At 35.3% G+C, this 6,386-nt stretch overlaps 1 pseudogene across 1 annotated transcript in view; it reads right to left on the minus strand.

Annotated features, from left to right (window-relative positions):
• The window catches only part of LOC101298005, a 63,448-nt pseudogene that overhangs the window by 42,148 nt on the left and 14,914 nt on the right, over positions 1-6,386 (minus strand). The window lies entirely within an intron of this gene.

A 6,386-nucleotide genomic window follows, 5' to 3' on the forward strand; every position in this document is an offset into this window, starting at 1 on the left:
TCCACGGGTTAAGGGTATTTTCGACAGAAAAAACTGTTAAAAGTGGGCCCATTAGAAAAGTTTTGTCCAATAAGGCACATTTCGCACACCTTATATTGAAATGGACACATTTCTTTTAAAAACATTTAAATGGGCAAAAAGTAGCTTAAATTAGTACTAAAGTGTCATTTACTCATATATATATATATATATGTCATGTTAATTAATTTGTTATTAATTGTAGTACGTAGAATATATACTAAATGAATTGAGATTTTATATATGAAATTTAATTAAGAATTAGCTAGAGTTATACAAATATATTTTGTTATATTTTCAGGATATGGATAAGAGTTGGATTTCGCTTCCAAAATGGGACAAAAGATATAGTAAAAGAATTATGAGTTTTCTGGAATATGCGTTGGTTAATGCTAACGGGAATACAATTTTCTATTACCCGTACACGAAATGTCAGTGTCGCAGCTATATGTATCGATTTGCGATTGACAAAGTATGGCAGCACCTGAAGAGTAACGGGTTTTGGGAGAAGTACACATGTTGGTTATATCACGGTGAAACATCATCAGGGAGTCCGCATGATCATAGACAATTTTTTGAGACGGGCAGTACATCCAACGATCCAACAATGACCTTCATCAACGACATGTTTCCTTATGAGAGCGGTGTATGCGCTCAAGGACAATATATGCCTGAGCCGGTGCAGCCTTTCCCTAGAGTTGTCAACACTGCTGGTATTGACAAGTACAACAAACTGCTTGCTTTCCAACAGACCCTTGTGTACCTCGGTTGTCAGAAGACCGTTCTTGAAAGTATGATGGACGTAATGAAGATTAAAGTTGAGACAAAATCGACTGTGAAGGCTGTTGATGATTATCTACAGTACACTGCTTTGATGCTGCCCCACGGTCATCGTCTTCCTACCACTCATCATAAGATCCGATATATCTTGAAAGATCTTAGGCTTTCCTACATCAAGATCCATGCATGTAGATATGACTGCGTTCTCTTCTGGGGTAAAGATCTAGAAGGGAATGACTTTGGTGGCCTTAACGCATGTCCGGTATGTCACACTGACAGGTATAAGCTGACTCCTGCAGGCAATAGGAAACCTGTGAAGGTACTTCGGTATTTCCCGTTGAGGTATTTCCCAGCAGCAGCAGATGTTCCAATACTTACAGGGTTTTCAGCTGCCCAGCTTCAGGGACTTCCAGCTCCGCCCATGCCTACGCCTATACCGCTACCTCAGCCGCGTCAATCTCCTCAGCAGCAGCCCCCAGAATCGGATATTGATTTAGACCATCTAGATTTTGTGTAGTTGATCAATTATATACTTTTATGTGCTTGTTGTTGGTTATATATATGAAATTATTTTGGTGTATTTTGCAGCTTGCTTGGAATGGTAATTTAGAAATTTCGGGTATTTTTATTTTCTTGGAATGGAATTATAGCTGACGAAACATGTAAAATATTTGTCGGCTATAGTATTTTTAATTTTTTTTTTTAAGGTTTAGCCGACGAATTATGCCATATTTTGTCGGCTAAACCTACTAAAACCGACGAAACAAACTATAATTTGTCTGCTATAGTTATTGTTTTAATTTTTTATTACATACTTTAGCAGACGAATTATAGTTTGTTTCGTCGGTTAAAGTCTAGGACAATAGCCGACGATGTCTTATGTCGTCGGCTAAATACTGGAACAATAGCCGACGAATTCCCTTAAATGTTTCATCGCTTAAAGTCTCAGACTACGGTCGACGACGTCTTATTTCGTCGGCTAAATACTGAAACAATAGCCGACGACCTCGTCTGAGTTCGTCGGCTAAAGCCATTGCCAACGACTCTTTCTCGACGAAACTATAGCCGACGAAGGCTCGTCGGCTGAATTCTTAGCCGACAAATTAAGTTAGCAGGCCGACGGCTAAAGTGCTTGTCCTGGTAGTGGTAGGTAAGAGCGTTTTCGTGTGGTAAGTTGCGTTAAATTAGGGTTGACCGTATTGATGGATCCCCGAACATTATCGAATACATTTGAATTTTCTATCACTGCTGTATTTCACTATGCCGGTCACATCTGACAGCTGAATTTTCATTTTGTGAATTTTAGTCATCGGAATCACAACGTGTCTACTAATATGATATAACATGTTTAATAGATTTTATGCAAGTGTACATCTTTGTGAACCAACTACATAGAGGAAACAAAATTTTCAAAATTCTCGTGAAATAAGATGTGATCAAATAGTGAAATACGACTATGGTTGAAAAATCACATGATTCCGGTAACGTTTGGTCCCTGATAGAAGCGGTCAACCTTATTTACGCTTAAGTTTCCCTATGGAAGCCCTATAGTCGGGAGGTGAATGTCCTTAAATTTTTACATGGGTTGTTACATTTCATTAATGTGAGAGTTTTGTGTGTGGAAGAATCAATCAAACAAGGTCATATATGGATAGGTAAGAGCGTTTTCGTGTGTAAATGACGTTGAATAATGGTTGACCGCTTTGATGGATCCCGGAATATTATCGAATACATTTGAATTTTCTTTCACTGTTGTATTTCACTATGCTGGTCACATCTGACAGCTAAATTTTCATTTTGTGAATTTTAGTCATCAGAATCACAATGTGTCTATTAATGTGGTATAACTTGTTTAGTAGATTATATGTAAGTGTACATCTTTGTGAACCAACTATACAGAAAAAGAAAAATTTTCAAAAATCTCATGAAATAAGATATAATCAGAATAGTGAAATACGACTGTGGTTGAAAAATCACATGATTCTAGTGATGTTTGGTCACCGATAGAAACAGTCAACCCTATTTACGCTTATGTTTCTCTATGGAAGCCCTATAGTCGGGAGGTGAAGGTTCTTAAATTTTTACATGGGTTGTTACATTTCATCAATGTGAGAGTTTTGTGTGTGGAAGAATCAACCAAACAAGGTCATATAAGGATAGGTAAGAGCGTTTTCGTGTGGTAAATGACGTTGAATTATAGTTGACCGCTTCGATGGATCCCGGAACATTATCGAATACATTTGAATTTTCTATCACTGCTGTATTTCACTATGATGGTCACATCTGACGGCTAAATTTTCATTTTGTGAATTTTAGTCATCAGAATCACAATGTGTCTATTAATGTGGTATAACTTGTTTAGTAGATTATATGGAAGTGTACATCTTTGTGAACCAACTATACAGAAAAAGCAAAATTTTCAAAAATCTCGTGAAATAAGATATAATCAGAATAGTGAAATACGACTGTGGTTGAAAAATCACATGATTCTAGTGATGTTTGGTCACCGATAGAAACGGTCAACCCTATTTACGCTTATGTTTCTCTATAGTAGCCCTATAGTCGGGAGGTGAAGGTTCTTAAATTTTTACATGGGTTGTTACATTTCATTAATGTGAGAGTTTTGTGTGTGGAAGAATCAAACAAACAAGGTCATATAGGGGTAGATAAGAGCGTTTTCGTGTGGTAAGTGACGTTGAATTAAAGTTGACCGCTTTGATGGATCCCCGAACATTATCGAATACATTTGAATTTTCTTTCACTACTGTATTTCACTATGTCGGTCGCATCTGACGGCTAAATTTTCATTTTATGAATTTTAGTTATCGGAATCACAACGTGTCTACTAATGTGGTATAATTTTTTTAGTAGGTTATATGCAGATATACATCTTTGTGAACCAACTATACAGAGGAAGCAAGATTTTGAAAAATCTTTTGAAATATGATGTGATCGCTATGCTGAAATACGTCTATGGTTGAAAAATAACATGATTCCGGTAACGTTTGGTCACTGATAGAAGCGGTCAACCCAATTTACGCTTATGTATCTCTATGGAAGCCCTATCGTTGGGAGGTGAAGGTTCTTAAATTTTTAAATGGGTTGTAACATTTCATTAATGTGAGAGTTTTGTGTGTGGAAGAATCAACAAAACAAGGTCATATAAGGATAGGTAAGAGCGTTTTCGTGTGGTAAGTGCCGTTGAATTATGGTTGACCGCTTTGATGGATCCCCGAACATTATCGAATACATTTGAATTTTTATCACTGCTGTATTTCACTATGCCAGTCACATCGGACGGCTGAATTTTCATTTTATGAATTTTAGTCATCGGAATCACAAAGTGTCTACTAATGTGGTTGAAAAATCACATGATTCAGGTAACGTTTGGTTCCCGATAGAAGCGGTCAACCCTGTTTACGCTTATGTTTCTCTGTGGAAGCCCTATCGTCGAGAGGTTTTGTCACACCCTGACCCAGAAATTGAGAATATATATATTTTTTTTCCGGGTAAGGACGTGAATAGCCTCGATTTGTCAAAGATAAGACAACCTTTAACAAATAGAAGCTATGTGAAAAACGTAGAATCATAGTGACTTGATAAAGGAGAACTTTATTTCATAACTCTTGTTCTTACAACAAACAGGAAAGTAAGCTTATAGAATAAACCTTGTTACACAAATAAGAATTTAAAAACAGCAAGCTATAAATTCACTCCTCCTCCTAGACTTCAGATTCTTTCTAGACATCAAGTCTTACCCTTAAGTGTAACATCTGCACAAATTCATAAAAGGGTGAGCCAAAAGACTCAGTAGAGCAAATCTCATGCACATAATTTCAATATAAGTGTATGCACATAATTTTAGGTTTCAGTTGCTGGTACTCTTGTACTATTCTTGGTCACCAGTGTCTTCTTGCCATAAGATCATTTTATCAATATAACATTGAAAGGGCTTCTCTCCCTATATGTATACAAAAGCAGACAATTATTGGTCTCTTTCAAGTAATATCCTCAACCCCATAACTTCATTCATTTCTTATTCAACATAAGATCAAATAGTAATATGATGTTGACATTATAAGATCATATAATAATATGATGAAAAGCTAAACATAATAACTATCTTTAACAAACAACATGTACAATTCCAAAGGAAGATAACAAAATTATAAAACAAAGAGATTCCCCATAACTTCCCCTACCTTAAACCTATTTACCAAAGCTGAAACTTCATTACTAGATTCTATCACTAGCTTCAGACCTCTACTAGTCTTTTTCTACTCTAAATTTTCTCTCCTGACTTTCTTTCTAAAATCTAAACTTCTCTACTTGTTACTACTTCATGTGAAGACCTCTATTTATACTAGTGAATGTGCTTGTCATATATGTCTATAAAAATCAGCTGAAATTCATCTTTATCTGCCAGCAGCAGCTTTGAACTTGGAGACCAAGTTTTCAACTGCTCATTGGTATAGGGTAAGAAGTGTAAAACACAATCAAAAGTGTGGTTGCACACTTTGGTATAAGGTAACTATATGCAAAACACAAGCAAAAGTGTGGCTGCATACTTTGACATAGGGTAAGAAGTGTAAAACACAAGCAAAAGTGTGGCTGCACACTTTAATATAAGGTAAGAAGTGTAAAACATGTGTAACTTTCTCTTTTACTGATTTGTTGATGTGTAAATGTTGTAGGTTTAATCAAATGACTTTATCCAAAAACAACACATGAAGGAGGGCAAAACTTGTTGGAAACTTTTGTAAAATGTGAGGCAGCAATACTCAAGGATACCATGAAGCATAAGTTTAGATAAAACAAAGAACCGATGTAATGTAACTATATATTACTGCCAATTATAACAATGTAATATTGTTTGTTATGGAAGCATGTAAAATACATAAGAATAGATAACATGGCAGCTATAAGTGTTTCTGTTAAACCATGGACTACAACCAAACAAATAAGCACTTTTTTTTTCTTCTCTTTTTAGTAAAAATGATGTATATAAGGTCTATTTGATACTTTGTAACACAAACATGAAATATAAAACATTTTATTTATTTAAAGTCTTATTAGCTTCTTTCTAATTCTCATTTAGTTGAAAGTTCTTTTGTTTAGTTCTAAGAGAACTTTTACTTTCGTTGCTAAAATGAACAAGTACTCACATATACATATATATATATACACACACACACACACACATAGTGTAGATAAATTATTTTAAGCAGGTTCGGGATTTCACAATCTACCTTGCTAAAAAGAAATTTCGTCCTCGAAATTTAGGTCTTGTTGTTGCCCTTCCATTGTGGTAAACTTTAAACCAAAATTAAGACCGTTTAGTATTCCGACCATAAACTTTTTCTCATATCTACAAGTAAATAAACAAGTATCTCATATCCAAGTATAAATTTTCTAGCTTGACTGAGAAAATAACTTATGTATTATAGATATTGACAAACTAATATTTACTTTATGGGATCCCCTTGCACGCCTTGGGGTATGCATACCTCGTCTAGGTGGCATTAACTCTGTTAGCTGACTCATTAACTCTGTTAAGTTTTTTTTTTCAGTTAATCCTCAGTTTTTTT

Source organism: Fragaria vesca, linkage group LG3 (genome assembly GCF_000184155.1).
Source record: "Fragaria vesca subsp. vesca linkage group LG3, FraVesHawaii_1.0, whole genome shotgun sequence".
NCBI classification, from domain to species: domain Eukaryota; kingdom Viridiplantae; phylum Streptophyta; class Magnoliopsida; order Rosales; family Rosaceae; genus Fragaria; species Fragaria vesca.